Below are 17,684 nucleotides of genomic sequence, written 5' to 3'. Positions count from 1 at the left end.
GCAGTCTTCAAGAATTTTATCAAGGCATTGGCATGAGATTCAGAAGATAACAACAAGGATAACATCGAGATCTTAGACGGGGTATGCCCCAACTGTTCTACCACATCAAAATCACTCTTGTGGATGATTTTCAGCACTTCTTCCATTTCTTGTTTGGCAACATCTTCAGTAGTAATTTCGACCGGTGTCTCTGATTGAGAAGGATTGACTGGTTCCTTTCCTCTATTTTCGGGGACTGGAGGTGAGATCTCTGGAGAAAAGATCCTTCCGCTTCGAGTAATTCTACTAGTCCCAACAATGTCAACGTCATTAGAATTAGCAGAATTATCATCTTGCTTTACGCCATGGATGTAAACATCACCTCCATAATTCCACGGAATGGCTTTGCTTGAGGAATACGGTACTGGGCCAGGTGCAGTAATGATTAGGGGAGCTACCCTGGGCTCAGCAGTAATCTTCACAGGCTCTCTAGTAGCGGTAATCTTCACTGGAACCTTGGACCTAGCAATCACATATATTTCTTCAATAGGGTTTTCCACCTTAGGAACCTTTTTGAAGAGGATTGTATGATCGTCCATTAGCCGTTGAATACCATTTCTCAACTTCAAGCAATCACTGGGTCGGGATATACAGAGATCGCAACTTTCAGCACAACCTGGAAATAAACCAGCTTGCAACAACTTCTTCTTGATGACCAGGAGATGAGATGCTAAGTCAGCTACATTAGAAATGTGAGAATTGTCATCCACAGCATTAACAGCCTTGTCATGATTAGGCATAGGTGCAGTGATGACATTAGGAGTCTCCGGAGGCTCAAATTCAATTTCCCCAGCGTCGATCATATCCTGAATTTTATTCTTCAATGACCAACAATCGTTTGTATCATGCCCGGGGCTGTCGGAGTGATACGCACATCTGGCATTGGGATTATAACGAGGAGAAGTAGTGTTGGGATTCGTAGGAGGATCTCTGAGGGTAATCAAATTTGCTTTTAGCATACCCTGCAGTGCCTGTGCTAAAGTCATATTGATCTTGGTAAACTGCCTTCTTGGCCTGTCTTGTCTGTGCTGGAAGTTTTGAGATGGCGGTGCTGCAATCGTAACTGCTCCAATGGTATGGTCACGATTTTTCTTGTTATGACCCCTTTGACCGTACACAGCATTTGATTCGTTCCTCCCCTGGTAGGACCTTTTGGTGCTTGCAGAGGTAGTCGCCTGTATCTTTCCACTTCGAATGCCGCTCTCCACCCGTTCACCTGTCAATATAAGTTCAGTGAAACCCGATGAAGAACTTCCCAGTAGATGGCTGTAGAATGGGCCAGTCAGTGTACCCATGAACATGTCTACTAATTCCCGATCAGTCATAGGGGGTTTGACTCTGCCAGCCAAATCTCTCCATTTTTGAGCATATTCTTTGAAACTTTCTTTAGATCCCATAGTCATATTCTGCAACTGTAGCCGAGTAGGCGCTAGTTCATAATTATACTGGTACTGCTTATAGAAAGCTGTTGCTAAATCAGTCCAGGTGCGGATGTTAGAGCTTTCGAGCTGATAGTACCACTCTCACTGTGTGCCAGACAGACTCTCTTGGAAGAAATGGATCCATAGCTTCCTATCAGTGGTATACGGCTGAATTTTTCTCACATAAGCTCTCAGATGCATCTGAGGACAAGACGCACCATCGTACTTAGTGAAAACGGGGATCTTGAATTTGCGGGGAATGACCACGTCGGAAACCAGACCCAGGCTTTCAAAATCCAGATCGGGCGCCTTCTGGCCTTCCATAGCTAGCATACGTTCTTCTAGCAACTTGTACTTGCCATCTTTTGGAGAGTACTGTTCATTCTCGTAATCTTCATCGTCGTCCTCAGGGTTGAAGAGATCAACATTCTCCTCTTCTGAATCATTCTCTGTTTCCTCTTCTTGATCCTTCGGCATTCTGATCTTGACTCCTGCGGCCTGTCCTTTAAGCCTTCTTCCCGGGTTGATGTAACTTACAGGTTTCTTGTCTTTCTTCTTCTCGAGCAAGAGAGCCTTCAGTTCCTCCTGCCCCTTGGATAAGTTCAAGATCATCTCCTGGAGTTTAGCATTCTGAGCCTGGAGATCTTTGACAATTTGTTCGAGGGCCATTTTTCTGTTTAGAAGGAAGACCGTGAGAACATTGATCCTTTAGAATACCTGTTATGCAAAGTTATGCTATGCAATGTATGAACTGTTTTTACCGTATAAAGTCCTTGAAATGGTCAATACAATGCCATGATGTTATGATGTTATGATGTTATGATGTTAAGTAAATAACAAGCACAAGCAAGTCATACATCAATCATTCCTAGGTTTTAAGGCTTGCATGGGTTCCATAGGTAAGTACCCTCCCCACTGAAGTTTGGTTGGTTCAACCTGTCCTAGAATAGTAACCGGGTTCTAGAAGGATCTCCAATCATTGACCTTCCTTTAAGTCCACTTCAGTGCAACACCAAGTGGTTGACCAAAGCTTCCCTAAAGTCCAATCTCACAGAGTGTAGTATCGAGTATCAACCAACCCCAGTCGGAACCGAAGTCAGTTATCTCACTACTTTCTAATGGCCAAGATGAGTCAATTAAGGTTCTAAAGGTCTGGTTAATGTTTTGATGACACCACGCGGATGCCAAATTTTTCCTCAAGTAAACATGAGGAACATCAGGACATCCAAAGTATCACATTAACCGTAGCCATCATTTTAACCATTCCAGTATACGCCGGATAGTCGCGATGATCTATTGCTACTTACCTAAGGTACACTAGATCCGAGTGTAGGATCTTTCGCTCGAAAATACCCTTAAAAGAAGGAACAATTTGCCAACATAAATGATTTTTTTTTAAGGTGACCTCTCTTTGTAGTCCCCAGCAGAGTCGCCAGTTCTGTCATACGGTGAACTGGACTTTTGTGTTTTTGCTTTGGAAAGCAAATGTCGCGGTTAGCAAGAGTCGCCACCGACTTTTCTTTTATCCAATAAGGAAAGGTGGAAAAGAACAGGAAAGACCTTAATTAGATTTTTGGGTTCGGGAGGTACATTATACAAAGGGAAGGTGTTAGCACCCTTTGTATCCATGGTTATCCATGGGCTCTTAATTGCTGGATCACTTATGTTTGTCTGAAAAATGTTTGTGAATTGCTTAAAAAAAGTTTTGAAAAGAGAGTTTAACTTGTAATGATTCTTGTACGAATGTATACAAAGTATTTATCTCGTTTAATTTTGAAAGCGGTTTAGAAAAATATAACTTGGCAATGATTCTAGTACGAATGTATACCAAGTGGTGATTTTCTAGTATTTGCAAGGTGTGAAAAATATTTTAGGTTGTGAGTCAGCAATTAAGAGTTATACCACCCAAGGTCTTTATGGGCATTTCCTATCCTTATGAGGGTAAAACTGTCCTTACTATTGAGAAGTAAGTAGTCTTATCCCTTTGGATGTAAAGGGACATCGTAGGGTCATCGTTCGGTCATTGAAGGCAACATTTGTAAGGATACCTTAGCATTCGAAGGGACGATCATCATTAACCGTAGGCTACAATGACGGGATATCGAGGGACAAAATCATGTATTCGTAGGCAACATCCGAGGGACTATGATTTATTTTATAGGGACATGATGATTTAACCGAAGGGTCTTGGCTAAGTGTATCCCCACATTCGCGGGACATGACCGTAATACCGTAATACCGTAGGGCAACAAAGAGAGGTCCAGGATCACAAAATCAAAGGCAATATTTTACAATCAATTAGGTAGTTGTAATCAATTAAGTAATTAGGATGAATCTCCACATTAAAATCAATTAAGTAATTAGGATGAATCTCCACAAGGGTATCCCACAAATAAAGTGGAATACCTAGCAAGCTACTTGTTCCTGGGAATATGTGAACCCTTACAACATTCAGCACACAGGTCAGGATACCAAATCAGGGTGCAATCGAGAATTACACCGTAAAAGAAACACAACAGTAGGAATGTCAGGCAAAATAACGCATGATTAAAATAGAACAGATCAGATAAGCATAGAACAATCAAAATATTAGCGACTGTCACGTTCGCCTCTGCCTCGCCTAGCGAAGGCTTAGCGAATACTCGCTACATGCTCGCTTAGCGATGTGCTAGCGAGTGGCTGCGGGTTTTGAATTTCAGAACAGTACGATCTCAGCATGCTTCACGCCCTATGGCATCCAATACAGACATTACATGGTTCAACATTCAAGATATTCAAGCACACTTAAATTCACATGCATAACCTCAAATATATTTATGAATTCAATTATAATATCACATGCAAACTAAGAACATAAAGCGGTAATGGTAATGCAAACCTGTTTGCGAGTGAATTGCAACCTTGAATTGGCAAGTCGGATTGAGTTGGGCGGAGGTGACCTTGATGCAGATGAGTTTCCTTCAGGGTTTCCTTTGGGGTTGCTCTGAATTCTCTGGGTTAGCCTCCAGGGTTTTCTATGCCTTCTCTCTTGCTCCCGTCTTCCTTCCGTTTTCGTTCTCTCCTTTTTCTGACTGAAGTGTTGGTATTTATAATGCTTTTTCGTGACCTAATGGGCTCAGAATGAAGCCCAGAATTTTCTGGTATTCGCAAGCTTCGCTAGGCGAGTGGTATAGCGAGGGGTTCGCTAGGCGAAGGTTTTGCTCGCCTAGCGAGTAAGCCAGTTTGGGCCATTTTCTGGATTTGGCCATCTGTGTGCTGGGCCTTCGTTCTTTTAGGATCAATGCCTTGAAAAATAAGTTGGAGTGTCCTGAAAAATGCCTTGTAATGTTAACGGGCAAATTTTGGGGTATGACAAAAGTGTCATAAGTTATTCTCATGGTGATAATGGTGTATACCACCCTTTAACCTGAAACCGCTATGGACCCTAGATGTAGAGTCGAGTGCTTTATTGCTGATCAAACATTGTCCGTAACTGGATAACCATAAAGACAGTTGATGGGTACTCCATGAAGCATGCTGAGGGACATGAGTGACCTAGATGGAATTTGCCCATCCCGCGTAACAGGATAAATGTCTATGGGCCCAATATTAAACTGGACAAGGATGACACGGTCTATACCTTGTGTTCAATATAGACATAAGGGCAAAAGGGTAATTATACGCATAAGTATTATCACAGAAGGATTTGTCAGATCACATGACATTTTCGTGTCTTGGGTAGCAGTGATGTGTTGCTAGATACCGCTCATTGTTTATTATGTTAAATACGTGATTTAATATAATTGTCAATGCCGCGAAAACCTACAGGGTCACACACAAAGGACGGATTGATGAGAGATAGAGTAACTAAGGAACACCGTAAGGTACGACGCACTTAAGTGAATTGTAGAACATCGTAAGGTACAGTGTACTTAAGTAGAATACGAAATATGGTAAGGTACCATGCGCTTAAGTGATTTTGGGCATATTATAAGATATGGACCAAATACACTTAAGTGGACTTTTTAGCTTGAAACCCACACAAGTGGTTCTATAAATAGAACCCTTGTGCAGAAGCATTGATTGCGGTTGCATTTTCGTTTTCTCTCTCTCTCTCTTCTCTCTCTCTCTCTCTCTCTCTCTCTCTCTCTCTCACTCAAAGCCTTCATTCCTAGCAGCTAGCACTGAGATTGAAGGAATATGTTCGTGTGGACTGAGTAGAGGCGTTGTTGTCGTTCAACATTCGTGATCGCTTCGTAGATCTGCATCAAAGGTTTCAATCGTCACAAGAGGTAAATATTCTATCACTGATCATGCCCATTCATAAGGATCACTAAAGGAGAAAATTTTAATTTCCGCTGCATTTTGGATCGCCGTTCTCCTTCAATCTCAACAATCTCTAATGCTCTTGGAAGGATCATATTTGCTATTTGAACCAAGCTTAACTTTGATTATGGAAGGTTCATGTTTGAACAAATTGTCAAACATGCTTCCACAAATGCAGTGAAGCTGCCAATTGCTTTTCCCTCAATAATTTGTGGGATAATCCTAAGCCAGCAACCTGGTATTTTAAGCACAAGTGATATCCCTAGTAGAAGAAAACCTCCATTGTCAGTTCATTACAAGTTATTTGAAGGCAGTCATGTCAATGACATTGTCATGACATCTGCTATGAAGAAGTCAGCCTCTCAAGATGGCCTAATTACTGAACTGAAAGAGACCTGTAAGGAATTGGAGACTAGGATTAGGGTGGCTAAGGCTAGGAAAGAAGCTTTAGAGGTTCTAATTAATAGCTTAGAGCAAGGAGATATGGATAATATTGGTGAAGCCAAGGAAACAGATGCCCACACCTCAAGTGAGAGGTCTGAATCTCAAGACAAATCAAGTGGCAGTTCTGGATCTGAAGCTGATGAAAATGCTAGCTCCTCAGATTGAGTTGTGGTGAAGATGGTCCCCCTGTTATGATGATATGCTGTTCTGGATGCTTTGATGATTTGATGTTTTTTTTTGTAGTCTTATGCTTTGATGTAATTTTTGGGTTCTTTGTGATTTCCCTGGATTTCTTTTATCTCAGCTTATATAGTTGTGTATAATTATGGTTATGTAACACCTGACATTATGTCTTAACATTCTATATGTTATAACATTCTACGTGACATTCTCTGTTGGACTAATTGACATTTATTTTGTCTAATTGGTCTCTTTGGTCTATTTTGACTAAAAAGGGGGAGAAGTATGGAGAGCTGCAGTTAATGTGTGGAGAGCTGCAGTTAAGATGTGCTGAAGTAACTAGGCTAAATAGATGTCTGTGCTGGTGATGAATACAGAATGATATTCTGTGATGTACAGGTGATGTTGAAGGAGATGTTAGATGGGGTGATGGATGTTACAGGTGTTGTTGAAGAAGATGTCTGTGTTGAACAGACTTAGGGGGAGAGAAGCACTTATGTGTTTATTGTGTGTTTAATACTAGTTGCTATTATAGCTAGTAAATGTATGGTGTATTACTTCTGCTGCTTAACTGCTGATATGTTTTTTACTCTTGTGAACAAATGGACTGATATATGTTTTAGCCAAAATTTACCAAAGGGGGAGTTTGTTGGTTCTTGTGTTGGCAGCAATTTTGGTAAAACCAAGAGTGTTCAAAAGTTGTCACATGTGTTGTCTTGACATAAGATATCATGTACTTGCAGGATATTTAAAATGTAATTATGAAGGATTTTACTGAGATGTCAGACCCGATGTCATGACATCTGTATACAGAACATTCAGTCTGAATGTTATGTATTATGTGATTGTGTTTTTAATGCTAATCTGTGTATGATTGAACATGCTATCAATCAGTAATTACGACTAGATTTACTTATTTTCCAACGAGATATAATCAGCTGTCATGAGAAGATATGAATGGAAAATAGTTTTAGGGTTTTATGATGTCCAAGCCCAACCAAATGCATCTATAAAAAGGACATGGAAAACCTGATTTTATACACAAGAAATAACGAACTAAATATTGAGAGAGAATAAGGGTTTTAGTCTTGTGTGGTCGTGTGAATTGTAAGCCATTCAATTCATCCATAGATAATTGAATTGGTCTGATTTTTGAGTTGTAATTTGTCACACTAAGCTTTGAAGCATGAGTGTGTGTTTACTTGATTGAAGCTTTTAAGCAAGATCAAGTATGTGTCTTTGAAGTGTGTCTTCTTTTCATTGTAATTCTTGTTTTATATCACTGCTGTGATTGAGGGGGAGTGAGTAGGATCTCATATCTAAGAGTTCTTAGGTAGAAGTCACATGGGTAGAGATTAGGTGAAAAGACTGTAACTTGAAGTTATTTACTGAGAGTCTTTGAACTGATTCTATTTAGTGGATTTCCTTCCTGGCTTGGTAGCCCCCAGACGTAGGTGAGTTTGCACCGAACTGGGTTAACAATTACTTGTGTCTCTTGCATTACTGTTCTTTATCTTTTATCCTGTTTGTATTGTTCAGATATTAGTGTCGTGACATTAACTTCGACATCTCATATCTGATACCAGAATTTCACTTTTCTTCACCCTTTGTGACTTTTCCATGCTTTTCCTACACTTTTGCTTCTAACTTACTCATTTTTAGTCTGATTTATCCAATTTTTCTTGTTAAATGATGTGCAACGATTACATGTCATCACTCTCTAATGATGATAATCAACACGAAGATATCTCAATCTTCATTAAGAAGACTTAATGTTTTTGTGTGATTCTAAACTCAAAGACGATGATGTCAAAACTTGAATCTTTTGAGTTATGAAAGAGAGGAAGTGTGAAAGCTCGCCTGGTCATGTCCATCCGAGTGACCAGTCCATCCGAGTAACCAATCTCTTGTAAAGACACAAATGTATTTCACCCGTGAATTGTTATTTCTCCCATGGACTGTTTCCAAATTTAAAGTACGATCTGGCCTATAAACAAAGATCTTATCTTTCATTTTATTTCATCAAAAAAATAAGTTTTGGTCTCACTTTTTCTTCTCTCATCATTTTCAATAATATATCTCATTTTTATTACATATATTTAGCCAAAGTGTTTCAAGAGTATTCTTGTGTCTAAATAAGGATCATTATTAATTGTAGTTTACCAAGAGTGTGTTATCTCTTGAGTAAATATTTCTCTATAAGAGATTGTTCGGTTGCGAGTTAAATTAGTAAAAGTTCTGGGGTTTTTTTGGATTGTCTTAGGAAGTATCCTCTTGGTTCATGAGTTATGACAAAAAGAAAAAAATATCTTTTGGTTCACGAAGATCATCCATCAAAATCTACATAATATATCTTGAGCTCTGCCCAATTAAAAGCTCTATTGATTCGAGATTAACCTGTATAAAATCTTATTTTGCTTCTTGAGTTCATCCTTGTGTAAAAGCTCAGTTGGTTAAAAATGAGCATGTGTAAAATATCATCTCGATTTAGAGGTCAGTCCGTTTAAAACCACTGTTCGATTTGGAGGATAGACAACTTAAAATTCCATATCAGTTTGGAGGATAGCCAACTCAAAACTCCATCTCGGTTCGGAGGATAGCGAATTCAAAACTCCATCTTAGTTCGAGATCAACCCAGGAAAATCTACATTGGTTTGGAGGATAACCATTATAAACCTTGTTTGTTGTTTAGTTAGAACTTAGTCTTAAAACTTCATTTCCCTTTATAAAGAGTTTTGTAGGCACATCCTTCGAAAATCTCTCAAGTTTATTGGACACTCTTAAGAATAATTCTTGGGGATAAGAGCATATCAATTTAGGTCAAATATGTTTAAATCTGTAGTCTCTCTCTCTCTCTCTCTCTCTCTCTCTCTACTTTATTATATTTCTCTGGTTTTCCATTTATCTTTTTATTCCGCTGCTCATTTACTTTGGTTTTTTTACAAGATGCTTCCAACCTCTGATTTTCCAAATGATTTTGTTTACAATTAAAGATTTTCAAACCTCAATAATTCACTCCCCTATGTATGGTATCGAAGAACGGAGGGCAGTGAATTATTGAGGTTGAAACAAAGACCGTTGAATCGAAGAACGAATTATATCACGCCAGTTGGCAATATGAATAGTCCCAATGAAAACCAAAATAATGAGAAATCGTAGGAGGGTTCCTATAAAGGGGGTTACAACCATCACATCAATTACATGTAAAAAAAAATCTTACTAAATTTATTCTTATCATCTTTAATGATTACTGACTTGGGTGTGAGAGTATATGCAACTACATCATGCATCTTCTCCATCATATATTACTCAAAAATAACCATGAGACATCTCTTTGAGACATCTAGAGCTTGACCAGTCTATATAAATTTCCTCACCAGGATGATAGTGTTGTCATCACCCATTTGTATACTTATCTTTTTTTTCATTTCCATCATTTTTGGGTCACACTTTCTTTCGAGTTAAGTCATTTTTTTGGTTGTGTGTTTCTAAATCATGCACCTCGATTTCTCCTTTACTTTTAACTGTACATCTTATTTTCGTCCCTTTTTTCATATTTATGTTATTTTAAGATGGAAAACTCTAACGTAGTTGAGCATATTGATTGTATCTTTGTTCTCTAAAGATTGAATGGAAATCATATTATCTTCTTCAAATAAATATTATATTAGGTTAGGACCCTGTGTTTTTTCTTGTATAAACCTAACGAAAAGCTATGTGACATCGAGTTGTTAGTGAAAAACTGAGTAAAAGAGATAAATAGAAAGAAGTACTCTCTATATTTAAACTCATGTTAGATAGTTAGTTTTATTTTATTCTATTTTAAAGGGGAAAATCCGCAAAAACCATAATAAAATTGAGAAACTAGCGGTTCAAAATGAATTTGCGGGCATATATTTTATGTTTTATAGTTTCAACTAGGTTTGCACGGGTTGTTCTGGGTGATTGAACTGGGCGTAGGGAAATTTGAAGTTGTGTGTAAACTCATACATGTATATGAGGTTTAGTCCATAAATATAATATGCATAGTGATGATTAACTTGACTGTCTAAATAGAATAATAAATTCATACATATTCTCTTTTTATTTTTACAATAATGACAAATATATAATTATTATATTCTCAAAATATATTTTGAGAATATAATTAATACATTTACTCAACCATTGCAATATGTTGGAGAATTTTCAAAATTTCATAAAATGTTTTGACAAAAACGTCAATGAGAAACAATATCGTAGTGGTCAAAATATCCGGAGGCAACATTAAACTCCATGGTTAAAATGACAAATCGAATTGATATGATATATAAAGTATAAAGCACAATGAAAATAAAAATGTGGATATATAATTGAATGGTATAATTTCTCTTTATCAAGGAGAAGACATGGGTTCAATTCTTGCTATCAACCAAGGAGAAAATATTTCTTTATATTTTTTTTAATATAAAAAAGTGAATTTCAATTTTTATCAAAAATGGTGGGGAGATGGGATTTGAAAGCGTAACCTCAAGGTTATGAGTCTTGCGAGCTACCAAGTTGCTCTACTCCGCGATAAATTGAATGTGCCCCTCCACCATATGAGTACAAATAGAATAAATCATTTATACGAAATGGTCAAGAGACCGTACTATAATTGCATTTCTTCATTTTTTTTTATATAAAAAAGTGAATTTCAATTTTTATCAAAAATGGTGGGGAGATGGGATTTGAACGTGTAACCTCAAGGTTATGAGTCTCGCGAGCTACCAAGTTGCTCTACTCCGCGATAAATTGAATGTGCCCCTCCACCATATGAGTACAAATAGAATAAACCATTTATACAAAATGGTCAAGAGATTGTACTATAATTGCATTTCTTCATATTTTTTTAATATAAAAAAGTGAATTCCAATTTTTATCAAAAATGGTAGGGAGACGGGATTTGAGCTCGTAACCTCAAGGTTATGAGTCTTGCGAGCTACCAAGTTGCTCTATTCCACGATAAATTGAATGTGCCCCTCCACCATATGAGTACAAATAGAATAAATCATTTATACGGAATGGTCAAGGGACCGTACTATAATTGCAGATTATCCATAAAAAAGAATAAAAAAATGAAGAGAATTTTTTATTCCTATCAACTCGATCTTGTTGCACCGGGCAACAACATTGGTGAACCATTTCACGAACTACGCGTCGAGATAATCCAAAGTGTCGATAATTACCCCGTGGTCTTCCGGTCGCAAAACAACGTCGATGAAGACGTGTAGGTGCACTATTACGCGATAGTGCTTCTAACTTTTCTTGAATTTCCCATCTCTCACTTAACGACCGAGCTTTGCTCATTTCTTTTATTGGATATCGTCAAATCAAATAAAATTTGAATCTTATTCGAAACATTTTTATGTTTTATAAATTATGTTATAAATTATTGCAAAAAATTGCAACTAGTGGAAATAGTTACATAAAAATTATTGAAACATTGTTTTTCCTTATGAATTGATACAAGTTTTTTTTTTTATAAATAGAAATATTTATTAAATAAAAAATTATATTTAAATTATTTATTTATTTTTCTAAGGCATGAAATTAAATTAGTAAATTTTATTTTTTAAAATATCCTTCATCGATATATTTAATGTGAATATATGATTGATGTTAACGTTTTAAGTATGTTGAAAAATTTTATCTATTTGCATCAAATTTGTTTAAATTAATGAGGACGAATCAAACTTAAAACTTAATATAAACACATATTTTAAAATTTATTTTATGTAACCTTCGTCATATCATTTTTATCTTCTTTCAATGGATCTGAACATGATTAGACCTAATATAATATTATAATATAAAATTATTGTGAAAAAACAATTCTTGAATTTCTCATATAACAATCCTTAAATTTCACATATGTGTATATCGTAAGTCGCAAACACAAATTTAATCTCTCTCGTTCAAATTTGGATTTTATCCATTGAAGATTCATAGTTTCTTTTTTATCCAATTGTATCCTAACCATCAAAACACTTTACTTTTTCTTTTTTTTTTTAATTTTAAAAACTCACATATTTGCTTTTCAATGGTGAGAATTTCACTAGAGGTCATTGGATAAAAAATCTCACGGGCTACTTCACTGAAGATGATAGTTGGTTGTACTTTTTTTTTTCAATTTAGTATTCCATTTTTTTTCGGATTATTTTGTTTATTGGATTTTTTTTGTTGGATTATTTTGTTTATTGGATTTTTTTTGTTGGATTTTTCTTGCCTCATGCACACTCGTAACTGCATAACTTATATGAATAAATGAGCGAAATTGGATCTCTATAAATCATCCGGAATCAGTATTTTGAGCTTGAAACCGCACAAATTAACCCTTGATGAGAATAATAAGAATTGAATTTCTTCTATGTTCATAAGACTTCATTTAATAAGATTGAAGTCTTGGTAAATTAACAAAAAAAAATTTAAAAATAAAATGATATTTTCCTCCCTTACACAAAAGTTGAGTGCAATGTGATGATGTGTTGATTCAACATCACTATCTTCCAACGTCACTCTAATAGTTAGACATATATTTTTGAGTTGGTGTGTTAGCGTTGAAAAGTGTCATGGTGGATCTCTATGAATGAGTGACCAAAATTTAAAAAATTAATTTGGGAAACCAATTCCTTAAACTAAGAGATCAATTAAGCCAAAAATAGTTTATAAATGAAAATAAAATGAGAACCTTTTTTTCTTAACAACCAAGAGTTAACACCTAAAATGATTCCTTAAAATAATTAAAAAAAAATTATAAACATCCCTAACTAAAACCTAGTATAATGTTTTCTCACCATCTTATAATAATAGCATTTTCTGTTTCTCTTGTTAGTTTAATTCAAGTATTATTATATTAATACAATAATTATAGATAATTATTTTAATTTATGTATGAGTGTCATATTCCAAAATTTGTCGTCTTTTTTTAATCTTTTGTCTGACTTTTAGTTTGAGATTTATATGCACTCATTCATGCCAAATACATTTATATCATCTATTGTATCAACAAGCATCATGAATTCAAATTAGGTTTTTTTATAGCTGACAAGAACCTAGGATATGTCCGGGAATCAAGCCCTAGGGACTTTGGTGGTGCATTCAAGCTAGAAAGTCTATCCTAAGAATTACTTTCTCCGTTTCTTTTTAAGTGTCATTTTTTGACTTTTTACATTTACCAAGAAAACTAATCATTATTGTTACTTTTCAAACAATAATTTTTCTTTTACCTATAATACCCTTTATTATTTATTAAATTCATTTTACTTTTTCTCTCTATGTAATAATTACATTAGGGATAATTTAGACAAAAGTGCAATTAATACTATCTTGATCCTTACAAGTGACAATTAAAAATAAACAATTTAAAAAAAAAAAATAACACTTAAAAAGTAACGGAGGGAGTAAGACATAAAACCCTAATTGTGGATTCTTGACATTTGTGGATAATGTGGTTTGCATCTTGATCTTGGGATTGATTATGGAACCCTAATTCATTAAAGGGGGTATTTGATCACTATGGAATGTATCTTGCTATTGGTCTTTAGAGTCAATCACCAGGTTTAATTTTGGTCAAACAGAAGTCAACTTTAGGGTTGATCATCTGTTGACCATGGATTCTTACTTGATTATTTGTTTGATGTTTTATTTGCTCCAAGGCTTTACTATTCAAGCTTTCGGTTAAGGATTCAGAGTTTATTCAAAGCCCATGATTCAAGAAGAATTCAAATAAGTTTTGGAGGGAAGAGATTTTGCTTGAGAAACAAGGCATGTTTCATTTAATAAAGGACTATTTTCTTGTCAAAGTGTCAATTCCATTTACACAAGACCAAAATTACAAGAATCCATACAAAATTACAAAAAAAAATGACTTTGACCTACAATTGACTTTGGTCAACTGTTGAATTTTTGGTTATCTACTTGACCAAAGTCAACTAACCTAATCTCTAAACTTAATCCCAATTTTCTCTTTGGTCTTCACTTTTCCATCTTTTCTTTGGGCTTCATATCCAAGTTTCCTTCATTTGCAAGCAATCCATGTCTTCGTTCTTCAAGCCATTATCATTGACCTCCATTGTAGTCTCACTTCAAGTGTCTTGAAGTCTTGAACAAACTCCAAGCCAAGTCAGCCTTGCATCACATCATCAATATACATCAGCAAACAAACCAGAATCCATTTGCAATTACCAAACAACGAGACATCACAATCTTGCAAAGCATGCTTTCATAAACAGTCTATAACACACCAAACATTCCATTCAAAACACAAGGATGCATGAACCTAATTGCACTTACTCAATCCAATACCATTCACAACAAGAATCATGTCATAGGAGATTTCTACATTAGTTAGTTCAGTCCAAACAATCCATTAACATTAATCATTTCAAAACAAGGTTCACAAGGCTAATCACATTGATTTAACTAAGTCAGCAGTCTCATGTTCCTATCAAACCCAATTTCATGACAGTTTAAATCATCTTTTTCTCTAACCTATATTAGTCATTAGCCCTAACTGTTTTCATCACTAAATCACACTCATATCAAACACAATAATCATGGCATGTCATTAGATTCAAGGCATCACCATGTTAACATAACATCAAGTTAATTTCTTTTTTAAACCAACTGAATACTAACATCACATGACACTAATTGAATCACAATTTACAGCAACCATTTTAATTCCTAAACATCAACATCTAACAAGTTTGCAGCTCAGTGGATGTACCTTGTCACCTATCTCACTTTCCATTCATTTCCAAATTCAATTACTACTAACATAGCATGGCATGGCAAAACATAATTTCAATGTTAATTAACATGGTTGCAGAGTCGAACTAACTAAACCATTCACAATACATTCCAATTTCATATCACACTAGCATCCGTTGCAGTTCACAACAGAGTTCACTTTGATTGAATTGAATGCAAACAGGTATATTATTTTCAAACAAGCAACTTATAGGAATAATGAGACTGCAACTTAAATTTGTTAACCAACTTTAATAGAACTAACTGCTTCCAAGCCCTTAACTAACAGAGGCATAATTCCTTAACAAGCAAGCTAACCGCAATTGTACTAACAACCATAAATCTAACTGAGTCCTTATTTCATACATAACTAACTAACTTTCTAATTTCATACATAACTAACTAACAGTTTCGTTTCTAACATTCTCCTATCCTCTAACTAACTCAAAGCATTCAACTAACTTCCCAAACTTCCATAACTAACAGTGTTATCACCTGCAACCAAATTTTTCATTGAGCCAGTTAACAGAGTTAAGCTCTGTTAAATCATCAATCCCCTATAAATTCATCATCACCCTCAAATTTTGACCGAAATGTATCATTGCTCACTCCCCACTCAGAATTCATTCGCATATCATCTCACCCTCACTCTGAATCAATACAATCCTCACCCTTTACATCACTCTGATACATAAACAAGAACAAAACAATCATTCCCTATAGACTAAGGTGTAGAAGAAGGAGAAGGAAGAATTGAAGGGAAGAAGAAGAGTTTCAGAGCTTACCTGAGGAAGTTTCACCGTCTTCATCTTCATTTGCCTCAGATTCTAACTGCACCAAAGAACTGTTCGTCTCGAAGGTAGGAAATTCTTCAACATTTAGCCCTAACTCTGATACCACCATGTAGGGTTTGATTTAAGGAATCAAAGCCCTAAAATTAGAGGCCTTGATTCCTCCGTTCTTGCATTTAATTTTTGAAATTAGGATTTAGGAATCTTGAGATTTGTTCCGGTTTGGTTGTTAGGGTAGGAATAAGTTGAAGTCAATACTGGATTGGTGAAAAGGGGAAGTAGACGAGTTGATTTATGTTAGAGTTAAGGTATTTGGCTCTCCGCCGCCGTCGGAGGCAATTTCTGGCGCGGCGGAGACTCTGTTTTCCAGCCAAAGGTTGATGAGAGCGGAATATTATTCTGAACATGGTGAAATGGATTGAAACGTGAATCTCTCTCTTCTCTCTCTCTCATTTTCCTGCATTTGGGCTTCATAATACACCTAGGCCCATGTAGCTTTCCCTCTTTGCACCCTAAGTTCATGTAACACACACCCCTGCATTGCAAATCACAACAAATGGGCCTTGCTAACCTTGGCCCAGGGAAATCACTTCCCACACCCTGTTTCCTGTGCAGGCACGCCCCTGCTGAGTCAGGCTTCAGCATATTGGGCTTGCATCTTCCAAGCCCAACATAATTTCTATTCACACCCTAGTTTTTCCTCATGCACCCCTTGTTTGTTTAGCTTCTTTTTTTTATCTTCTTTTATTATTTTTATTTTGTTTTTTTTTTTCCAATTACCTTTAGGTGTTTTTATTCATTTTTGTCATAAAAAATTAGAAATTAAATTAATATGGCGAATTCTTGATTCATACTTTAAAAAAATGATGATGCATGATTAATGGTTAGAATACAATTAGGCTCTAATGGATTTTAGTTGCCTTTGATGTCATTTTGAAAATAAAAATGGTGAATGCTTAGAACTTAATTGGATTTAATTGGTTTTAGCTTCATTAATCCACGTTCTTGAAAAAAGAAACATACGATGAATCATACATGTTAGCATTTGATCATGATTCGTGCACCAAGATGTAATCAAGAATGGATGCTTGCATGAATCTTTTTTCAATTCTTGTATGGCTTGTCATTCATTCCCTAATTATGGGTAAAATGTTTCCCACTCCCATGAACACGTAATAGTGTAGGATTTACTTTTCCTTTTCCTTATTGCTTTCTTTTGCATGTTAATTAACACGATAAAATCAAAACGATAAAAAAAAACTTTTTTTAAAAGAATAAAAACAAATTTGACCCAACGTCAAATGTCTTTCCAAATCAAATTCAATTGAACGCAACACGGGTGTTTGATTCAATGTCAAGTATCTCCTTTATTTCACTTTCACAATTCTCATCCATTCCATTCCATTCCATTCCATTCCCACACTCTCATATTTCAAAATCTTCAAACATTTGATCCAACATCAAATTATTTTAAAAATATTTTTACAATAAACTGGATGAAAAAGGATGGGGTGTACATAATTATGCATAATATTTCTCAATTACTTGGGTTATCGATCGTACCTACCTTGTGGCCCGATGCTTGTCATCCATGCAAAAACACCTAACAATAAACGAGTTTAATTCGGTCCTCTTAGGGCAAAAAAGAGTGGTTAGGATTCAACTTTCTTCTTAACTTCCGAGTATTCTGATTATCGGTCGTACTTAGCCTGTGGTTAGATGTTTGTCTCCC

General features: G+C 35.8%; 1 long non-coding RNA gene across 1 annotated transcript; it reads right to left on the bottom strand.

Annotated features, from left to right (window-relative positions):
- Positions 1-14,156: 14,156 nt before the first annotated feature.
- On the bottom strand, positions 14,157-16,464 carry LOC127096800 (uncharacterized). Its single transcript, XR_007792827.1, has 2 exons — positions 15,947-16,464; positions 14,157-14,537 (listed from the first exon to the last, which is right to left on the bottom strand). It is a non-coding gene; the product is annotated as an uncharacterized LOC127096800 (long non-coding RNA).
- Positions 16,465-17,684: the final 1,220 nt, after the last annotated feature.

The sequence above is a fragment of the Lathyrus oleraceus genome, chromosome 6 (genome assembly GCF_024323335.1).
Source record: "Lathyrus oleraceus cultivar Zhongwan6 chromosome 6, CAAS_Psat_ZW6_1.0, whole genome shotgun sequence".
Lineage (NCBI taxonomy): Eukaryota > Viridiplantae > Streptophyta > Magnoliopsida > Fabales > Fabaceae > Lathyrus > Lathyrus oleraceus.
Note: the sequence above shows the minus strand (reverse complement) of the source record. Positions and strands in the feature narration are given on the sequence as shown.